This window comes from Saccoglossus kowalevskii, chromosome 3 (genome assembly GCF_978046115.1).
Source record: "Saccoglossus kowalevskii chromosome 3, keSacKowa6.1, whole genome shotgun sequence".
In the NCBI taxonomy this organism is placed as follows: Eukaryota; Metazoa; Hemichordata; class Enteropneusta; family Harrimaniidae; genus Saccoglossus; species Saccoglossus kowalevskii.
Genome location: NC_140643.1, coordinates 6,024,358 through 6,048,421, shown reverse-complemented (window position 1 = coordinate 6,048,421; position 24,064 = coordinate 6,024,358).

The following is a 24,064-nucleotide window of genomic DNA, read 5'->3' as shown; positions in this document are numbered from 1 at the left end:
TTACATGTATATTTAACCTAAGTCATTGGAATGCCAACCCCGCAGTTAAATTTCGAAAACATTAAGTAAAAGTCAAGAAAATGCCAGATATATAAGCAGATTATGGCAACTGCAAACCGAAAATCGAAGACAAACTGCTTGCAAAGTTTTGAAAAACGATTGCAAAGTTTGTAGATTCGTTTGGGAATGTTACATATGATATTATATTGACGGGTTCCATAGTCAAAAGTTCGAAAACGTAAAACAATACTTTGTAAATTGCCGTTAAATTAGCGTACTATTATTCACAGCATGTAGATGTCATAGGTCAATTCAAGAAGTTACTCGTACAAACGCTATCAGGTTTAAAACAGTGTCAAACATGAAATAGTCGCCAGATCGAGTATATTTCAAATTGCGTAACCAGTAGTATTGGTAGGTGAAGAGACAAAGTTTAAAGTCAAGCTCAATCGGGCATGCCAGTTCTTGCATGGGAGACTGCCTGAGAAAACCAGCTAGGGAATTTTTTTTTGTTTCATCACATACATATCAAACATATTAGACAACGTTCGTGCATCTTTTTTTCACTGTAATGTCAATTATTTTTAGTAGAAAAACATGGAAATTTAGGCATGTTTTCAAGTTCATGAACATTTTTCCAATTTCTCTATTATTTTTGGAGATCAAGTTGGTGATGATGTCGGCACATAGTGGGGTTTGACCTGTTAACGAACCGTGAAAAGTCGTACAAAGTGAACGCAAAGTTGTGCAAAGTGATTGGAAAGTTTGTAGATATATTTGTATGCTTGACCTAACTTGTTGGTATATAGAAACCCGCAGTTGTAAAGTCAAATAAATGAATAAAAGCGAGATGAAAACAGCCTATATAAGCAGAGTATCACATGAGCTGACTGGCCGTAAAATTGATAGAAAACAGCATGCAAAGTTGGTAAAAGTGTTCGAAACGTTGGCGGAGTTACATGTATATTTAACATAAGTCATTGGAATGCCAACCCCGCAGTTAAATTTCAAAAACATTAAGTAATTGTCTGGAAAATGCCAGATATATAAGCAGATTATCGCAACTGCAAACCGAAAATCGAAGACAAACTGCTTGCAAAGTTTTGAAAAACGATTGCAAAGTTTGTAGATTCGTTTGGGAATGTTACATATGATATTATATTGACGGGTTCCATAGTCAAAAGTTAGAAAACGTAAAACAATATTTCGTAAATTGCCGTTAAAGTAGCGAACTATTATTCGCAGAATGTAGAGGTCATAGGTCAATTCAAGAAGTTACTCGTACAAACGCTATCAGGTTTAAAACAGTGTCAAACATGAAATAGTCGCCAACTCGAGTATATTTCAAATTGCGTAACCAGTAGTTTTGGTAGGTGAAGAAGAAAGTATAAAGTCAAGCTCTATCGGGCATGGTTAGTTCTTGCATGGGAGACTGCCTGAGAAAACCAGCTAGGGAAATTTGTTTTGGTTTCATCACATACATATCAAACATATGAGACAACGTTCGTGCATCTTTTTTTCACTGTAATGTCAATTATTTTTAGTAGAAAAACATGGAAATTTAGGCATGTTTTCAAGTTCATGAACATTTTTCCAATTTCTCTATTATTTTTGGAGATCAATTTGGTGATGATGTCGGCACATAGTGGGGTTTGACCTGTTAACGAACCGTGAAAAGTCGTACAAAGTGAACGCAAAGTTGTGCAAAGTGATTGGAAAGTTTGTAGATATATTTGTATGCTTGACCTAACTTGTTGGCATATAGAAACCCGCAGTTGTAAAGTCAAATAAATGAATAGAAGCGAGATGAAAACAGCCTATATAAGCAGAGTATCACATGAGCTGACTGGCCGTATAAGTGATAGAAAACAGCATGGAAAGTTGTTAAAAGTGTTCGAAACTTTGGCGGAGTTACCTGTATATTTAACCTAAGTCATTGGAATGCCAACCCCGCAGTTAAATTTCGAAAACATTAAGACAAAGTCAAGAAAATGCCAGATATATAAGCAGATTATGGCAACTGCAAACCGAAAATCGAAGACAAACTGCTTGCAAAGTTTTGAAAAACGATTGCAAAGTTTGTAGATTCGTTTGGGAATGTTACATATGATATTATATTGACGGGTTCCATAGTCAAAAGTTCGAAAACGTAAAACAATACTTTGTAAATTGCCGTTAAATTAGCGTACTATTATTCACAGCATGTAGATGTCATAGGTCAATTCAAGAAGTTACTCGTACAAACGCTATCAGGTTTAAAACAGTGTCAAACATGAAATAGTCGCCAGATCGACTATATTTCAAATTGCGTAACCAGTAGTATTGGTAGGTGAAGAGACAAAGTTTCAAGTCAAGCTCAATCGGGCATGCCAGTTCTAGCATGGGAGACTGCCTGAGAAAACCAGCTAGGGAAATTTTTGTTTGTTTCATCACATACATATCAAACATATGAGACAACGTTCGTGCATCTTTTTTTCACTGTAATGTCAATTATTTTTAGTAGAAAAACATGGAAATTTAGGAATGTTTTCAAGTTCATGAACTTTTTTTCCAATTTCTCTATTATTTTTGGAGATCAAGTTGGTGATGATGTCGGCACATAGTGGGGTTTGACCTGTTAACGTAGCGTGAAAAGTCGTACAAAGTGAACGCAAAGTTGTGCAAAGTGATTGGAAAGTTTGTAGATATATTTGTATGCTTGACCTAACTTGTTGGCATATAGAAACCCGCAGTTGTAAAGTCAAATAAATGAATAAAAGCGAGATGAAAACAGCCTATATAAGCAGAGTATTACATGAGCTGACTGGCCGTAAAAATGATAGAAAACAGCATGCAAAGTTGGTAAAAGTGTTCGAAACGTTGGCGGAGTTACATGTATATTTAACCTAAGTCATTGGAATGCCAACCCCGCAGTTAAATTTCGAAAACATTAAGTAAAAGTCAAGAAAATGCCAGATATATAAGCAGATTATGGCAACTGCAAACCGAAAATCGAAGACAAACTGCTTGCAAAGTTTTGAAAAACGATTGCAAAGTTTGTAGATTCGTTTGGGAATGTTACATATGATATTATATTGACGGGTTCCATAGTCAAAAGTTCGAAAACGTAAAACAATACTTTGTAAATTGCCGTTAAATTAGCGTACTATTATTCACAGCATGTAGATGTCATAGGTCAATTCAAGAAGTTACTCGTACAAACGCTATCAGGTTTAAAACAGTGTCAAACATGAAATAGTCGCCAGATCGAGTATATTTCAAATTGCGTAACCAGTAGTATTGGTAGGTGAAGAGACAAAGTTTAAAGTCAAGCTCAATCGGGCATGCCAGTTCTTGCATGGGAGACTGCCTGAGAAAACCAGCTAGGGAATTTTTTTTTGTTTCATCACATACATATCAAACATATTAGACAACGTTCGTGCATCTTTTTTTCACTGTAATGTCAATTATTTTTAGTAGAAAAACATGGAAATTTAGGCATGTTTTCAAGTTCATGAACATTTTTCCAATTTCTCTATTATTTTTGGAGATCAAGTTGGTGATGATGTCGGCACATAGTGGGGTTTGACCTGTTAACGAACCGTGAAAAGTCGTACAAAGTGAACGCAAAGTTGTGCAAAGTGATTGGAAAGTTTGTAGATATATTTGTATGCTTGACCTAACTTGTTGGTATATAGAAACCCGCAGTTGTAAAGTCAAATAAATGAATAAAAGCGAGATGAAAACAGCCTATATAAGCAGAGTATCACATGAGCTGACTGGCCGTATAAATGATAGAAAACAGCATGCAAAGTTGTTAAAAGTGTTCGAAACGTTGGCGGAGTTATACGTATATTTAACCAAAGTCATTGGAATGCCAACCCCGCAGTTAAATTTCGAAAACATTAAGTAATTGTCTGGAAAATGCCAGATATATAAGCAGATTATCGCAACTGCAAACCGCAAATCAAAGACAAACTGATTGCACAGTTTTGAAAAACGATTGCAAAGTTTGTAGATTCGTTTGGGAATGTTACATATGATATTATATTGACGGGTTCCATAGTCAAAAGTTAGAAAACGTAAAACAATATTTCGTAAATTGCCGTTAAAGTAGCGAACTATTATTCGCAGCATGTAGAGGTCATAGGTCAATTCAAGAAGTTACTCGTACAAACGCTATCAGGTTTAAAACAGTGTCAAACATGAAATAGTCGCCAACTCGAGTGTATTTCAAATTGCGTAACCAGTAGTGTTGGTAGGTGAAGAGACAAAGTATAAAGTCAAGCTCTATCGGGCATGCCAGTTCTAGCATGGGAGACTGCCTGAGAAAACCAGCTAGGGAAATTTTTGTTTGTTTCATCACATACATATCAAACATATGAGACAACGTTCGTGCATCTTTTTTTCACTGTAATGTCAATTATTTTTAGTAGAAAAACATGGAAATTTAGGAATGTTTTCAAGTTCATGAACTTTTTTTCCAATTTCTCTATTATTTTTGGAGATCAAGTTGGTGATGATGTCGGCACATAGTGGGGTTTGACCTGTTAACGTAGCGTGAAAAGTCGTACAAAGTGAACGCAAAGTTGTGCAAAGTGATTGGAAAGTTTGTAGATATATTTGTATGCTTGACCTAACTTTTTGGCATATAGAAACCCGCAGTTGTAAAGTCAAATAAATGAATAAAAGCGAGATGAAAACAGCCTATATAAGCAGAGTATTACATGAGCTGACTGGCCGTAAAAATGATAGAAAACAGCATGCAAAGTTGGTAAAAGTGTTCGAAACGTTGGCGGAGTTACATGTATATTTAACCTAAGTCATTGGAATGCCAACCCCGCAGTTAAATTTCGAAAACATTAAGTAAAAGTCAAGAAAATGCCAGATATATAAGCAGATTATGGCAACTGCAAACCGAAAATCGAAGACAAACTGCTTGCAAAGTTTTGAAAAACGATTGCAAAGTTTGTAGATTCGTTTGGGAATGTTACATATGATATTATATTGACGGGTTCCATAGTCAAAAGTTCGAAAACGTAAAACAATACTTTGTAAATTGCCGTTAAATTAGCGTACTATTATTCACAGCATGTAGATGTCATAGGTCAATTCAAGAAGTTACTCGTACAAACGCTATCAGGTTTAAAACAGTGTCAAACATGAAATAGTCGCCAGATCGAGTATATTTCAAATTGCGTAACCAGTAGTATTGGTAGGTGAAGAGACAAAGTATAAAGTCAAGCTCAATCGGGCATGCCAGTTCTTGCATGGGAGACTGCCTGAGAAAACCAGCTAGGGAATTTTTTTTTGTTTCATCACATACATATCAAACATATTAGACAACGTTCGTGCATCTTTTTTTCACTGTAATGTTAATTATTTTTAGTAGAAAAACATGGAAATTTAGGCATGTTTTCAAGTTCATGAACATTTTTCCAATTTCTCTATTATTTTTGGAGATCAAGTTGGTGATGATGTCGGCACATAGTGGGGTTTGACCTGTTAACGAACCGTGAAAAGTCGTAGAAAGTGAACGCAAAGTTGTGCAAAGTGATTGGAAAGTTTGTAGATATATTTGTATGCTTGACCTAACTTGTTGGCATATAGAAACCCGCAGTTGTAAAGTCAAATAAATGAATAAAAGCGAGATGAAAACAGCCTATATAAGCAGAGTATTACATGAGCTGACTGGCCGTAAAAATGATAGAAAACAGCATGCAAAGTTGGTAAAAGTGTTCGAAACGTTGGCGGAGTTACATGTATATTTAACCTAAGTCATTGGAATGCCAACCCCGCAGTTAAATTTCGAAAACATTAAGTAATTGTCTGGAAAATGCCAGATATATAAGCAGATTATCGCAACAGCAAACCGCAAATCAAAGACAAACTGCTTGCAAAGTTTTGAAAAACGATTGCAAAGTTTGTAGATTCGTTTGGGAATGTTACATATGATATTATATTGACGGGTTCCATAGTCAAAAGTTAGAAAACGTAAAACAATATTTCGTAAATTGCCGTTAAAGTAGCGAACTATTATTCGCAGAATGTAGAGGTCATAGGTCAATTCAAGAAGTTACTCGTACAAACGCTATCAGGTTTAAAACAGTGTCAAACATGAAATAGTCGCCAACTCGAGTATATTTCAAATTGCGTGACCAGTAGTTTTGGTAGGTGAAGAACAAAGTATAAAGTCAAGCTCTATCGGGCATGGTTATTTTCGTGCGTGGGAGACTGCCTGAGAAAACCAGCTAGGGAAATTTGTTTTGGTTTCATCACATACATATCAAACATATGAGACAACGTTCGTGCATCTTTTTTTCACTGTAATGTCAATTATTTTTAGTAGAAAAACATGGAAATTTAGGCATGTTTTCAAGTTCATGAACATTTTTCCAATTTCTCTATTATTTTTGGAGATCAAGTTGGTGATGATGTCGGCACATAGTGGGGTTTGACCTGTTAACGTACCGTGAAAATTCGTACAAAGTGAACGCAAAGTTGTGCAAAGTGATTGGAAAGTTTGTAGATATATTTGTATGCTTGACCTAACTTGTTGGCATATAGAAACCCGCAGTTGTAAAGTCAAATAAATGAATAAAAGCGAGATGAAAACAGCCTATATAAGCAGAGTATCACATGAGCTGACTGGTCGTATAAATGATAGAAAACAGCATGCAAAGTTGTTAAAAGTGTTCGAAACTTTGGCGGAGTTACATGTATATTTAACCTAAGTCATTGGAATGCCAATCCCGCAGTTAAATTTCGAAAACATTAAGAAAAAGTCAAGAAAATGCCAGATATATAAGCAGATTATGGCAACTGCAAACCGAAAATCGAAGACAAACTGCTTGCAAAGTTTTGAAAAACGATTGCAAAGTTTGTAGATTCGTTTGGGAATGTTACATATGATATTATATTGACGGGTTCCATAGTCAAAAGTTCGAAAACGTAAAACAATACTTTGTAAATTGCCGTTAAATTAGCGTACTATTATTCACAGCATGTAGATGTCATAGGTCAATTCAAGAAGTTACTCGTACAAACGCTATCAGGTTTAAAACAGTGTCAAACATGAAATAGTCGCCAGATCGAGAATATTTCAAATTGCGTAACCAGTAGTATTGGTAGGTGAAGAGACAAAGATTAAAGTCAAGCTCAATCGGGCATGCCAGTTCTTGCATGGGAGACTGCCTGAGAAAACCAGCTAGGGAATTTTTTTTTGTTTCATCACATACATATCAAACATATTAGACAACGTTCGTGCATCTTTTTTTCACTGTAATGTCAATTATTTTTAGTAGAAAAACATGGAAATTTAGGCATGTTTTCAAGTTCATGAACATTTTTCCAATTTCTCTATTATTTTTGGAGATCAAGTTGGTGATGATGTCGGCACATAGTGGGGTTTGACCTGTTAACGTACCGTGGGAATTCGTACAAAGTGAACGCAAAGTTGTGCAAAGTGATTGGAAAGTTTGTAGATATATTTGTATGCTTGACCTAACTTGTTGGCATATAGAAACCCGCAGTTGTAAAGTCAAATAAATGAATAAAAGCGAGATGAAAACAGCCTATATAAGCAGAGTATCACATGAGCTGACTGGCCGTATAAATGATAGAAAACAGCATGCAAAGTTGTTAAAAGTGTTCGAAACTTTGGCGGAGTTACATGTATATTTAACCTAAGTCATTGGAATGCCAATCCCGCAGTTAAATTTCGAAAACATTAAGAAAAAGTCAAGAAAATGCCAGATATATAAGCAGATTATGGCAACTGCAAACCGAAAATCGAAGACAAACTGCTTGCAAAGTTTTGAAAAACGATTGCAAAGTTTGTAGATTCGTTTGGGAATGTTACATATGATATTATATTGACGGGTTCCATAGTCAAAAGTTCGAAAACGTAAAACAATACTTTGTAAATTGCCGTTAAATTAGCGTACTATTATTCACAGCATGTAGATGTCATAGGTCAATTCAAGAAGTTACTCGTACAAACGCTATCAGGTTTAAAACAGTGTCAAACATGAAATAGTCGCCAGATCGAGTATATTTCAAATTGCGTAACCAGTAGTATTGGTAGGTGAAGAGACAAAGTTTAAAGTCAAGCTCAATCGGGCATGCCAGTTCTTGCATGGGAGACTGCCTGAGAAAACCAGCTAGGGATTTTTTTTTTTTTTCATCACATACATATCAAACATATTAGACAACGTTCGTGCATCTTTTTTTCACTGTAATGTCAATTATTTTTAGTAGAAAAACATGGAAATTTAGGCATGTTTTCAAGTTCATGAACATTTTTCCAATTTCTCTATTATTTTTGGAGATCAAGTTGGTGATGATGTCGGCACATAGTGGGGTTTGACCTGTTAACGAACCGTGAAAAGTCGAACAAAGTGAACGCAAAGTTGTGCAAAGTGATTGGAAAGTTTGTAGATATATTTGTATGCTTGACCTAACTTGTTGGCATATAGAAACCCGCAGTTGTAAAGTCAAATAAATGAATAAAAGCGAGATGAAAACAGCCTATATAAGCAGAGTATCACATGAGCTGACTGGCCGTAAAAAAGATAGAAAACAGCATGCAAAGTTGGTAAAAGTGTTCGAAACGTTGGCGGAGTTACATGTATATTTAACCTAAGTCATTGGAATGCCAACCCCGCAGTTAAATTTCGAAAACATTAAGTAAAAGTCAAGAAAATGCCAGATATATAAGCAGATTATGGCAACTGCAAACCGAAAAACTGCTTGCAAAGTTTTGAAAAACGATTGCAAAGTTTGTAGATTCGTTTGGGAATGTTACATATGATATTATATTGACGGGTTCCATAGTAAAAAGTTAGAAAACGTAAAACAATATTTCGTAAATTGCCGTTAAAGTAGCGAACTATTATTCGCAGAATGTAGAGGTCATAGGTCAATTCAAGAAGTTACTCGTACAAACGCTATCAGGTTTAAAACAGTGTCAAACATGAAATAGTCGCCAGATCGAGTATATTTCAAATTGCGTAACCAGTAGTGTTGGTAGGTGAAGAGTCAAAGTTTAAAGTCAAGCTCAATCGGGTATGGTTAGTTCTTGCATGGGAGAATGCCTGAGGAAACCAGCTAGGGAATTTTTTTTTTGTTTCATCACATACATATCAAACATATGAGACAACGTTCGTGCATCTTTTTTTCACTGTAATGCCAATTAATTTTAGTAGAAAAACATGGAAATTTAGGAATGTTTTCAAGTTCATGAACTTTTTTCCAATTTCTCTATAATTTTTGGAGATCAAGTTGGTGATGATGTCGGCACATAGTGGGGTTTGACTTGTTAACGTACCGTGAAAATTCGTACAAAGTGAACGCAAAGTTGTGCAAAGTGATTGGAAAGTTTGTAGATATATTTGTATGCTTGACCTAACTTGTTGGCATATAGAAACCCGCAGTTGTAAAGTCAAATAAATGAATAAAAGCGAGATGAAAACAGCCTATATAAGCAGAGTATTACATGAGCTGACTGGCCGTAAAAATGATAGAAAACAGCATGCAAAGTTGGTAAAAGTGTTCGAAACGTTGGCGGAGTTACATGTATATTTAACCTATGTCATTGGAATGCCAATCCCGCAGTTAAATTTCGAAAACATTAAGAAAAAGTCAAGAAAATGCCAGATATATAAGCAGATTATGGCAACTGCAAACCGAAAATCGAAGACAAACTGCTTGCAAAGTTTTGAAAAACGATTGAAAAGTTTGTAGATTCGTTTGGGAATGTTACATATGATATTATATTGACGGGTTCCATAGTCAAAAGTTCGAAAACGTAAAACAATACTTTGTAAATTGCCGTTAAATTAGCGTACTATTATTCACAGCATGTGGATGTCATAGGTCAATTCAAGAAGTTACTCGTACAAACGCTATCAGGTTTAAAACAGTGTCAAACATGAAATAGTCGCCAGATCGAGTATATTTCAAATTGCGTAACCAGTAGTATTGGTAGGTGAAGAGACAAAGTTTAAAGTCAAGCTCAATCGGGCATGCCAGTTCTTGCATGGGAGACTGCCTGAGAAAACCAGCTAGGGAATTTTTTTTTGTTTCATCACATACAATTCAAACATATTAGACAACGTTCGTGCATCTTTTTTTCACTGTAATGTCAATTATTTTTAGTAGAAAAACATGGAAATTTAGGCATGTTTTCAAGTTCATGAACATTTTTCCAATTTCTCTATTATTTTTGGAGATCAAGTTGGTGATGATGTCGGCACATAGTGGGGTTTGACCTGTTAACGAACCGTGAAAAGTCGTACAAAGTGAACGCAAAGTTGTGCAAAGTGATTGGAAAGTTTGTAGATATATTTGTATGCTTGACCTAACTTGTTGGCATATAGAAACCCGCAGTTGTAAAGTCAAATAAATGAATAAAAGCGAGATGAAAACAGCCTATATAAGCAGAGTATTACATGAGCTGACTGGCCGTAAAAATGATAGAAAACAGCATGCAAAGTTGGTAAAAGTGTTCGAAACGTTGACGGAGTTACATGTATATTTAACCTAAGTCATTGGAATGCCAACCCCGCAGTTAAATTTCGAAAACATTAAGTAAAAGTCAAGAAAATGCCAGATATATAAGCAGATTATGGCAACTGCAAACCGAAAAAACTGCTTGCAAAGTTTTGAAAAACGATTGCAAAGTTTGTAGATTCGTTTGGGAATGTTACATATGATATTATATTGATGGGTTCCATAGTCAAAAGTTAGAAAACGTAAAACAATATTTCGTAAATTGCCGTTAAAGTAGCGAACTATTATTCGCAGAATGTAGAGGTCATAGGTCAATTCAAGAAGTTACTCGTACAAACGCTATCAGGTTTAAAACAGTGTCAAACATGAAATAGTCGCCAGATCGAGTATATTTCAAATTGCGTAACCAGTAGTGTTGGTAGGTGAAGAGTCAAAGTTTAAAGTCAAGCTCAATCGGGTATGGTTAGTTCTTGCATGGGAGAATGCCTGAGGAAACCAGCTATGGAATTTTTTTTTTGTTTCATCACATACATATCAAACATATGAGACAACGTTCGTGCATCTTTTTTTCACTGTAATGCCAATTAATTTTAGTAGAAAAACATGGAAATTTAGGAATGTTTTCAAGTTCATGAACTTTTTTCCAATTTCTCTATAATTTTTGGAGATCAAGTTGGTGATGATGTCGGCACATAGTGGGGTTTGACTTGTTAACGTACCGTGAAAATTCGTACAAAGTGAACGCAAAGTTGTGCAAAGTGATATGAAAGTTTGTAGATATATTTGTATGCTTGACCTAACTTGTTGGCATATAGAAACCCGCAGTTGTAATGTCAAATAAATGAATAAAAGCGAGATGAAAACAGCCTATATAAGCAGAGTATTACATGAGCTGACTGGCCGTAAAAATGATAGAAAACAGCATGCAAAGTTGGTAAAAGTGTTCGAAACTTTGGCGGAGTTACATGTATATTTAACCTAAGTCATTGGAATGCCAATCCCGCAGTTAAATTTCGAAAACATTAAGAAAAAGTCAAGAAAATGCCAGATATATAAGCAGATTATGGCAACTGCAAACCGAAAATCGAAGACAAACTGCTTGCAAAGTTTTGAAAAACGATTGCAAAGTTTGTAGATTCGTTTGGGAATGTTACATATGATATTATATTGACGGGTTCCATAGTCAAAAGTTCGAAAACGTAAAACAATACTTTGTAAATTGCCGTTAAATTAGCGTACTATTATTCACAGCATGTAGATGTCATAGGTCAATTCAAGAAGTTACTCGTACAAACGCTATCAGGTTTAAAACAGTGTCAAACATGAAATAGTCGCCAGATCGAGTATATTTCAAATTGCGTAACCAGTAGTATTGGTAGGTGAAGAGACAAAGTTTAAAGTCAAGCTCAATCGGGCATGCCAGTTCTTGCATGGGAGACTGCCTGAGAAAACCAGCTAGGGAATTTTTTTTTGTTTCATCACATACAATTCAAACATATTAGACAACGTTCGTGCATCTTTTTTTCACTGTAATGTCAATTATTTTTAGTAGAAAAACATGGAAATTTAGGCATGTTTTCAAGTTCATGAACATTTTTCCAATTTCTCTATTATTTTTGGAGATCAAATTGGTGATGATGTCGGCACATAGTGGGGTTTGACCTGTTAACGAACCGTGAAAAGTCGTACAAAGTGAACGCAAAGTTGTGCAAAGTGATTGGAAAGTTTGTAGATATATTCTTATGCTTGACCTAACTTGTTGGCATATAGAAACCCGCAGTTGTAAAGTCAAATAAATGAATAAAAGCGAGATGAAAACAGCCTATATAAGCAGAGTATTACATGAGCTGACTGGCCGTAAAAATGATAGAAAACAGCATGCAAAGTTGGTAAAAGTGTTCGAAACGTTGGCGGAGTTACATGTATATTTAACCTAAGTAATTGGAATGCCAACCCCGCAGTTAAATTTCGAAAACATTAAGTAAAAGTCAAGAAAATGCCAGATATATAAGCAGATTATGGCAACTGCAAACCGAAAAACTGCTTGCAAAGTTTTGAAAAACGATTGCAAAGTTTGTAGATTCGTTTGGGAATGTTACATATGATATTATATTGACGGGTTCCATAGTCAAAAGTTAGAAAACGTAAAACAATATTTCGTAAATTGCCGTTAAAGTAGCGAACTATTATTCGCAGAGTGTAGAGGTCATAGGTCAATTCAAGAAGTTACTCGTACAAACGCTATCAGGTTTAAAACAGTGTCAAACATGAAATAGTCGCCAGATCGAGTATATTTCAAATTGCGTAACCAGTAGTGTTGGTAGGTGAAGAGTCAAAGTTTAAAGTCAAGCTCAATCGGGTATGGTTAGTTCTTGCATGGGAGAATGCCTGAGAAAACCAGCTAGGGAATTTTTTTTTTGTTTCATCACATACATATCAAACATATGAGACAACGTTCGTGCATCTTTTTTTCACTGAAATGCCAATTAATTTTAGTAGAAAAACATGGAAATTTAGGAATGTTTTCAAGTTCATGAACTTTTTTTCCAATTTCTCTATAATTTTTGGAGATCAAGTTGGTGATGATGTCGGCACATAGTGGGGTTTGACTTGTTAACGTACCGTGAAAATTCGTACAAAGTGAACGCAAAGTTGTGCAAAGTGATTGGAAAGTTTGTAGATATATTTGTATGCTTGACCTAACTTGTTGGCATATAGAAACCCGCAGTTGTAAAGTCAAATAAATGAATAAAAGCGAGATGAAAACAGCCTATATAAGCAGAGTATTACATGAGCTGACTGGCCGTAAAAATGATAGAAAACAGCATGCAAAGTTGGTAAAAGTGTTCGAAACGTTGGCGGAGTTACATGTATATTTAACCTAAGTCATTGGAATGCCAACCCCGCAGTTAAATTTCGAAAACATTAAGTAATTGTCTGGAAAATGCCAGATATATAAGCAGATTATCGCAACTGCAAACCGCAAATCAAAGACAAACTGCTTGCAAAGTTTTGAAAAACGATTGCAAAGTTTGTAGATTCGTTTGGGAATGTTACATATGATATTATATTGACGGGTTCCATAGTCAAAAGTTCGAAAACGTAAAACAATATTTTGTAAATTGCCGTTAAATTAGCGTACTATTATTCGCAGCATGTAGAGGTCATAGGTCAATTCAAGAAGTTACTCGTACAAACGCTATCAGGTTTAAAACAGTGTCAAACATGAAATAGTCGCCAGATCGAGTATATTTCAAATTGCGTAACCAGGAGTGTTGGTAGGTGAAGAGTCAAACTTTAAAGTCAAGCTCAATCGGGCATGGTTAGTTCTTGCATGGGAGAATGCCTGAGAAAACCAGCTACGGAAATTTTTTTTGGTTTCATCACATACATATCAAACATATGAGACAACGTTCGTGCATCTTTTTTTCACTGTAATGCCAATTAATTTTAGTAGAAAAACATGGAAATTTAGGAATGTTTTCAAGTTCATGAACTTTTTTCCAATTTCTCTATAATTTTTGGAGATCAAGTTGGTGATGATGTCGGCACATAGTGAGGTTTGACTTGTTAACGTACCGTGAAAATTCGTACAAAGTGAACGCAAAGTTGTGCAAAGTGATTGGAAAGTTTGTAGATATATTTGTATGCTTGACCTAACTTGTTGGCATATAGAAACCCGCAGTTGTAAAGTCAAATAAATGAATAAAAGCGAGATGAAAACAGCCTATATAAGCAGAGTATCACATGAGCTGACTGGCCGTATAAATGATAGAAAACAGCATTCAAAGTTGTTAAAAGTGTTCGAAACTTTGGCGGAGTTATATGTATATTTAACCTAAGTCATTGGAATGCCAACCCCGCAGTTAAATTTCGATAACATTAAGTAAAAGTCCCGAAAATCGAAGACAAACTGCTTGCAAAGTTTTGAAAAACGATTGCAAAGTTTGTAGATTCGTTTGGGAATGTTACATATGATATTATATTGACGGGTTCCATAGTCAAAAGTTCGAAAACGTAAAACAATACTTTGTAAATTGCCGTTAAATTAGCGTACTATTATTCGCAGCATGAAGAGGTCATAGGTTAATTCAAGAAGTTACCCGTACAAACGCTATCAGGTTTAAAACAGTGTCAAACATGAAATAGTCACCAGATCGAGTATATTTCAAATTGCGTAACCAGTAGTGTTGGTAGGTGAAGAGACAAAGTTTAAAGTCAAGCTCAATCGGGCATGGTTAGTTCTTGCATGGGAGACTGCCTGAGAAAACCAGCTAGGGAAATTTTTGTTTGTTTCATCACATACATATCAAACATATGAGTCAACGTTCGTGCATCTTTTTTTCACTGTAATGTCAATTAATTTTAGTAGAAAAACATGGAAATTTAGGCATGTTTTCAAGTTCATGAACATTTTTCCAATTTCTCTATTATTTTTGGAGATCAAGTTGGTGATGATGTCGGCACATAGTAGGGTTTGACCTGTTAACGTACCGTGAAAAGTCGTACAAAGTGAACGCAAAGTTGTGCAAAGTGATTGGAAAGTTTGTAGATATATTTGTATGCTTGACCTAACTTGTTGGCATATAGAAACCCGCAGTTGTAAAGTCAAATAAATGAATAAAAGCGAGATGAAAACAGCCTATATAAGCAGAGTATCACATGAGCTGACTGGCCGTAAAAATGATAGAAAACAGCATGCAAAGTTGTTAAAAGTGTTCGAAACTTTGGCGGAGTTACATGTATATTTAACCTAAGTCATTGGAATGCCAACCCCGCAGTTAAATTTCGAAAACATTAAGTAAAAGTCAAGAAAATGCCAGATATATAAGCAGATTATGGCAACTGCAAACCGAAAATCGAAGACAAACTGCTTGCAAAGTTTTGAAAAACGATTGCAAAGTTTGTAGATTCGTTTGGGAATGTTACATATGATATTATATTGAAGGGTTCCATAGTCAAAAGTTCGGAAACGTAAAACAATACTTTGTAAATTGCCGTTAAATTAGCGTACTATTATTCGCAGCATGTAGAGGTCATAGGTCAATTCAAGAAGTTACTCGTACAAACGCTATCAGGTTTAAAACAGTGTCAAACATGAAATAATCGCCAGATCGAGTATATTTCAAATTGCGTAACCTGTAGTGTTGGTAGGTGAAGAGACAAAGTTTAAAGTCAAGCTCAATCGGGCATGGTTAGTTCTTGCATGGGAGACTGCCTGAGAAAACCAGCTAGGGAAATTTTTGTTTGTTTCATCACATACATATCAAACATATGAGACAACGTTCGTGCATCTTTTTTTCACTGTAATGTCAATTATTTTTAGTAGAAAAACATGGAAATTTAGGAATGTTTTCAAGTTCATGAACTTTATTCCAATTTCTCTATTATTTTTGGAGATCAAGTTGGTGATGATGTCGGCACATAGTAGGGTTTGACCTGTTAACGTACCGTGAAAAGTCGTACAAAGTGAACGCAAAGTTGTGCAAAGTGATTGGAAAGTTTGTAGATATATGTTTATGCTTGACCTAACTTGTTGGCATATTGAAACCCGCAGTTGTAAAGTCAAATAAATGAATAAAAGCGAGATGAAAACAGCCTATATAAGCAGAGTATCACATGAGCTGACTGGCCGTAAAAATGATAGAAAACAGCAGGCAAAGTTGGTAAAAGTGTTCGAAACATTGGCGGAGTTACATGTATATTTAACCTAAGTCATTGGAATGCCAACCCCGCAGTTAAATTTCGAAAACATTAAGTAATTGTCTGGAAAATGCCAGATATATAAGCAGATTATCGCAACTGCAAACCGCAAATCGAAGACAAACTGCTTGCAAAGATTTGAAAAACGATTGCAAAGTTTGTAGATTCGTTTGGGAATGTTACATATGATATTATGACGGGTTCCATAGTCAAAAGTTAGAAAACGTAAAACAATATTTCGTAAATTGCCGTTAAAGTAGCGAACTATTATTCGCAGCATGTAGAGGTCATAGGTCAATTCAAGAAGTTACTCGTACAAACGCTATCAGGTTTAAAACAGTGTCAAACATGAAATAGTCGCCAGATCGAGTATATTTCAAATTGCGTAACCAGTAGTGTTGGTAGGTGAAGAGACAAAGTTTAAAGTCAAGCTCAATCGGGCATGGTTAGTTCTTGCATGGGAGACTGCCTGAGAAAACCAGATAGGGAAATTTTTGTTTGTTTCATCACATACATGTCAAACATATGAGACAACGTTCGTGCATCTTTTTTTCACTGTAATGTCAATTATTTTTAGTAGAAAAACATGGAAATTTAAGATTGTTTTCAAGTTCATGAACTTTTTTCCAATTTCTCTATTATTTTTGGAGATCAAGTTGGTGATGATGTCGGCACATAGTGGGGTTTGACCTGTTAACGTACCGTGAAAATTCGTACAAAGTGAAAGCAAAGTTGTGCAAAGTGATTGGAAAGTTTGTAGATATATTTGTATGCTTGACCTAACTTGTTGGCATATAGAAACCCGCAGTTGTAAAGTCAAATAAATGAATAAAAGCGAGATGAAAACAGCCTATATAAGCAGAGTATCACATGAGCTGACTGGCCGTATAAATGATAGAAAACAGCATGCAAAGTTGTTAAAAGTGTTCGAAACGTTGGCGGAGTTATACGTATATTTAACCAAAGTCATTGGAATGCCAACCCCGCAGTTAAATTTCGAAAACATTAAGTAATTGTCTGGAAAATGCCAGATATATAAGCAGATTATCGCAACTGCAAACCGCAAATCGAAGACAAACTGCTTGCAAAGATTTGAAAAACGATTGCAAAGTTTGTAGATTCGTTTGGGAATGTTACATATGATATTATGACGGGTTCCACAGTCAAAAGTTAGAAAACGTAAAACAATATTTCGTAAATTGCCGTTAAAGTAGCGAACTATTATTCGCAGCATGTAGAGGTCATAGGTCAATTCAATAAGTTACTCGTACAAACGCTATCAGGTTTAAAACAGTGTCAAACATGAAATAGTCGCCAGATCGAGTATATTTCAAATTACGTAACCAGTAGTGTTGGTAGGTGAAGAGACAAAGTTTAAAGTCAAGCTCAATCGGGCATGGTTAGTTCTTGCATGGGAGACTGCCTGAGAAAACCAGCTAGGGAAATTTTTGTTTGTTTCATCACATACATATCAAACATATGAGACAACGTTCGTGCATCTTTTTTTCACTGTAATGTCAATTATTTTTTGTAGAAAAACATGGAAATTTAGGAATGTTTTCAAGTTCATGAACTTTTTTCCAATTTCTCTATTATTTTTGGAGATCAAGTTGGTGATGATGTCGGCACATAGTAGGGTTTGACCTGTTAACGTACCGTGAAAAGTCATACAAAGTGAACGCAAAGTTGTGCAAAGTGATTGGAAAGTTTGTAGATATATTTGTATGCTTGACCTAACTTGTTGGTATATAGAAACCCGCAGTTGTAAAGTCAAATAAATGAATAAAAGCGAGATGAAAACAGCCTATATAAGCAGAGTATCACATGAGCTGACTGGCCGTAAAAATGATAGAAAACAGCATGGAAAGTTGTTAAAAGTGTTCGAAACTTTGGCGGAGTTACATGTATATTTAACCTAAGTCATTGGAATGCCAACCCCGCAGTTAAATTTCGAAAACATTAAGTAAAAGTCAAGAAAATGCCAGATATATAAGCAGATTATGGCAACTGCAAACCTAAAATCGAAGACAAACTGCTTGCAAAGTTTTGAAAAACGATTGCAAAGTTTGTAGATTCGTTTGGGAATGTTACATATGATATTATATTGACGGGTTCCATAGTCAAAAGTTCGAAAACGTAAAACAATACTTTGTAAATTGCCGTTAAATTAGCGTACTATTATTCGCAGCATGTAGAGGTCATAGGTCAATTCAAGAAGTTACTCGTACAAACGCTATCAGGTTTAAAACAGTGTCAAACATGAAATAGTCGCCAGATCGAGTATATTTCAAATTGCGTAACCAGTAGTGTTGGTAGGTGAAGAGACAAAGTTTAAAGTCAAGCTCAATCGGGCATGGTTAGTTCTTGCATGGGAGACTGCCTGTGAAAACCAGCTAGGCAATTTTTTGTTTGTTTCATCACATACATATCAAACATATGAGACAACGTTCGTGCATCTTTTTTTCACTGTAATGTCAATTATTTTTAGTAGAAAAACATGGAAATTTAGGAATGATTTCAAGTTCATGAACTTTTTTCCAATTTCTCTATTATTTTTGGAGATCAAGTTGGTGATGATGTCGGCACATAGTGGGGTTTGACCTGTTAACGTACCGTGAAAAGTCGTACAAAGTGAACGCAAAGTTGTGCAAAGTGATTGGAAAGTTTGTAGATATATTTGTATGCTTGACCTAACTTGTTGGCATATAGATCCCGCAGTTGTAAAGTCAAATAAATGAATAAAAGCGAGATGAAAACAGCCTATATAAGCAGAGTATCACATGAGCTGACTGGCCGTATAAATGATAGAAAACAGCATGCAAAGTTGTTAAAAGTGTTCGAAACTTTGGCGGAGTTACATGTATATTTAACCTAAGTCATTGGAATGCCAACCCCGCAGTTAAATTTCGAAAACATTAAGTAAAAGTCAAGAAAATGCCAGATATATAAGCAGATTATGGCAACTGCAAACCGAAAATCGAAGACAAACTGCTTGCAAAGTTTTGAAAAACGATTGCAAAGTTTGTAGATTCGTTTGGGAATGTTACATATGATATTATATTGACGGGTTCCATAGTCAAAAGTTCGAAAACGTAAAACAATACTTTGTAAATTGCCGTTAAATTAGCGTACTATTATTCGCAGCATGTAGAGGTCATAGGTCAATTCAAGAAGTTACTCGTACAAACGCTATCAGGTTTAAAACAGTGTCAAACATGAAATAGTCGCCGGATCGAGTATATTTCAAATTGCGTAACCAGTAGTGTTGGTAGGTGAAGAGACAAAGTTTAAAGTCAAGCTCAATCGGGCATGGTTAGTTCTTGCATGGGAGACTGCCTGAGAAAACCAGCTAGGGAAATTTTTATTCGTTTCATCACATTCATATCAAACATATGAGACAACGTTCGTGCATCTTTATTTTCACTGTAATGTCAATTATTTTTAGTAGAAAAACATGGAAATTTAAGAATGTTTTCAAGTTCATGAACTTTTTTCCAATTTCTCTATTATTTTTGGAGATCAAGTTGGTGATGATGTCGGCACATAGTGGGGTTTGACCTGTTAACGTACCGTGAAAATTCGTACAAAGTGAACGCAAAGTTGTGCAAAGTGATTGGAAAGTTTGTAGATATATTTGTATGCTTGACCTAACTTGTTGGCATATAGAAACCCGCAGTTGTAAAGTCAAATAAATGAATAAAAGCGAGATGAAAACAGCCTATATAAGCAGAGTATCACATGAGCTGACTGGCCGTATAAATGATAGAAAACAGCATGCAAAGTTGTTAAAAGTGTTCGAAACTTTGGCGGAGTTACATGTATATTTATCCTAAGTCATTGGAATGCCAACCCCGCAGTTAAATTTCGAAAACATTAAGTAAAAGTCAAGAAAATGCCAGATATATAAGCAGATTATGGCAACTGCAAACCGAAAATCGAAGACAAACTGCTTGCAAAGTTTTGAAAAACGATTGCAAAGTTTGTCGATTCGTTTGGGAATGTTACATATGATATTATATTGACGGGTTCCATAGTCAAAAGTTCGAAAACGTAAAACAATACTTTGTAAATTGCCGTTAAATTAGCGTACTATTATTCGCAGCATGTAGAGGTCATAGGTCAATTCAAAAAGTTACTCGTACAAACGCTATCAGGTTTAAAACAGTGTCAAACATGAAATAGTCGCCAGATCGAGTATATTTCAAATTGCGTAACCAGTAGTGTTGGTAGGTGAAGAGACAAAGTTTAAAGTCAAGCTCAATCGGGCATGGTTAGTTCTTGCATGGGAGACTGCCTGAGAAAACCAGCTAGGAAAATGTTTGTTTGTTTCATCACATACATATCAAACATATGAGACAACGTTCGTGCATCTTTTTTTCACTGTAATGTCAATTATTTTTAGTAGAAAAACATGGAAATTTAGGCATGTTTTCAAGTTCATGAACATTTTTCCAATTTCTCTATTATTTTTGGAGATCAAGTTGGTGATGATGTCGGCACATAGTGGGGTTTGACTTGTTAACGAACCGTGAAAAGTCGTACAAAGTGAACGCAAAGTTGTGCAAAGTGATTGGAAAGTTTGTAGATATATTTGTATGCTTGACCTAACTTGTTGGCTTATAGAAACCCGCAGTTGTAAAGTCAAATAAATGAATAAAAGCGAGATGAAAACAGCCTATATAAGCAGAGTATCACATGAGCTGACTGGCCGTATAAATGATAGAAAACAGCATGCAAAGTTGTTAAAAGTGTTCGAAACTTTGGCGGAGTTACATGTATATTTAACCTAAGTCATTGGAATGCCAACCCCGCAGTTAAATTTCGAAAACATTAAGTAAAAGTCAAGAAAATGCCAGATATATAAGCAGATTATGGCAACTGCAAACCGAAAATCGAAGACAAACTGCTTGCAAAGTTTTGAAAAACGATTGCAAAGTTTGTCGATTCGTTTGGGAATGTTACATATGATATTATATTGACGGGTTCCATAGTCAAAAGTTCGAAAACGTAAAACAATACTTTGTAAATTGCCGTTAAATTAGCGTACTATTATTCGCAGCATGTAGAGGTCATAGGTCAATTCAAAAAGTTACTCGTACAAACGCTATCAGGTTTAAAACAGTGTCAAACATGAAATAGTCGCCAGATCGAGTATATTTCAAATTGTGTAACCAGTAGTGTTGGTAGGTGAAGAGACAAAGTTTAAAGTCAAGCTCAATCGGGCATGGTTAGTTCTTGCATGGGAGACTGCCTGAGAAAACCAGATAGGGAAATTTTTGTTTGTTTCATCACATACATATCAAACATATGAGACAACGTTCGTGCATCTTTTTTTCACTGTAATGTCAATTATTTTTAGTAGAAAAACATGGAAATTTAGGCATGTTTTCAAGTTCATGAACATTTTTCCAATTTCTCTATTATTTTTGGAGATCAAGTTGGTGATGATGTCGGCACATAGTGGGGTTTGACTTGTTAACGAACCGTGAAAAGTCGTACAAAGTGAACGCAAAGTTGTGCAAAGTGATTGGAAAGTTTGTAGATATATTTGTATGCTTGACCTAACTTGTTGGCTTATAGAAACCCGCAGTTGTAAAGTCAAATAAATGAATAAAAGCGAGATGAAAACAGCCTATATAAGCAGAGTATCACATGAGCTGACTGGCCGTATAAATGATAGAAAACAGCATGCAAAGTTGTTAAAAGTGTTCGAAACTTTGGCGGAGTTACTTGTATATTTAACCTAAGTCATTGGAATGCCAACCCCGCAGTTAAATTTCGAAAACATTAAGTAATTGTCTGGAAAATGCCAGATATATAAGCAGATTATCGCAACTGCAAACCGCAAATCAAAGACAAACTGCTTGCAAAGTTTTGAAAAACGATTGCAAAGTTTGTAGATTCGTTTGGGAATGTTACATATGATATTATATTGACGGGTTCCATAGTCAAAAGTTAGAAAACGTAAAACAATATTTCGTAAATTGCCGTTAAAGTAGCGAACTATTATTCGCAGCATGTAGAGGTCATAGGTCAATTCAAGAAGTTACTCGTACAAACGCAATAAGGTTTAAAACAGTGTCAAACATGAAATAGTCGCCAACTCGAATGTATTTCAAATTGCGTAACCAGTAGTGTTGGTAGTTGAAGAGACAAAGTATAAAGTCAAGCTCTATCGGGCATGGTTAGTTCTTGCATGGAAGACAGCCTGAGAAAACCAGCTAGGGAAATTTTTTTTGGTTTCATCACATACATATCAAACATATGAGACAACGTTCGTGCATCTTTTTTTCACTGTAATGTCAATTATTTTTAGTAGAAAAACATGGAAATTTAGGCATGTTTTTAAGTTCATGAACATTTTTCCAATTTCTCTATTATTTTTGGAGATCAAGTTGGTGATGATGTCGGCACATAGTGGGGTTTGACCTGTTAACGTACCGTGAAAAGTCATGCAAAGTGAACGCAAAGTTGTGCAAAGTGATTGGAAAGTTTGTAGATATATTTGTATGCTTGACCTAACTTGTTGGTATATAGAAACCCGCAGTTGTAAAGTCAAATAAATGAATAAAAGCGAGATGAAAACAGCCTATATAAGCAGAGTATCACATGGGCTGACTAGCCGTATAAATGATAGAAAACAGCATGCAAAGTTGTTAAAAGTGTTCGAAACATTGGCGGAGTTACATGTATATTTAACCTAAGTCATTGGAATGCCAACCCCGCAGTTAAATTTCGAAAACATTAAGTAAAAGTCAAGAAAATGTCAGATATATAAGCAGATTATGGCAACTGCAAACCGAAAATCGAAGACAAACTGCTTGCAAAGTTTTGAAAAACGATTGCAAAGTTTGTAGATTCGTTTGGGAATGTTACATACTGTAAAGGGGTAATTATTCACTGTGTTTTAATTTAGCTTATTTCGCTGACTGGAAAAATGCGCTAAATTAAAACACAGTGAATATGTAAAATTTAGCATAGAACACATTATCTAAATGACGAAACCGTGAATTTAAAACCCACTGAATATGCCTGAAATGGTAAATCAGTGAAATTTAAACCCAGTGAAAATTAGTCGTTTTACAGTATGATATTATATTGACGGGTTCCATAGTCAAAAGTTCGAAAACGTAAAACAATACTTTGTAAATTGCCGTTAAATTAGCGTACTATTATTCGCAGCATGTAGAGGTCATAGGTCAATTCAAGAAGTTACTCGTACAAACGCTATCAGGTTTAAAACAGTGTCAAACATGAAATAGTCGCCAACTAGAGTGTATTTCAAATTGCGTAACCAGTAGTGTTGGTACGTGAAGAGACAAAGTATAAAGTCAAGCTCTATCGGGCATGGTTAGTTCTTGCATGGAAGACTGCCTGAGAAAACCAGCTAGGGAAATTTTTTTTGGTTTCATCACATACATATCAAACATATGAGACAACGTTCGTGCATCTTTTTTTCACTGTAATGTCAATTATTTTTAGTAGAAAAACATGGAAATTTAGGCATGTTTTCAAGTTCATGAACATTTTTCCAATTTCTCTATTATTTTTGGAGATCAAGTTGGTGATGATGTCGGCACATAGTGGGGTTTGACCTGTTAACGAACCGTGAAAAGTCGTACAAAGTGAACGCAAAGTTGTGCAAAGTGATTGGAAAGTTTGTAGATATATTTGTATGCTTGACCTAACTTGTTGGCTTATAGAAACCCGCAGTTGTAAAGTCAAATAAATGAATAAAAGCGAGATGAAAACAGCCTATATAAGCAGAGTATCACATGAGCTGACTGGCCGTAAAAATGATAAAAAACAGCATGCAAAGTTGGTAAAAGTGTTCGAAACGTTGGCGGAGTTACATGTATATTTAACCTAA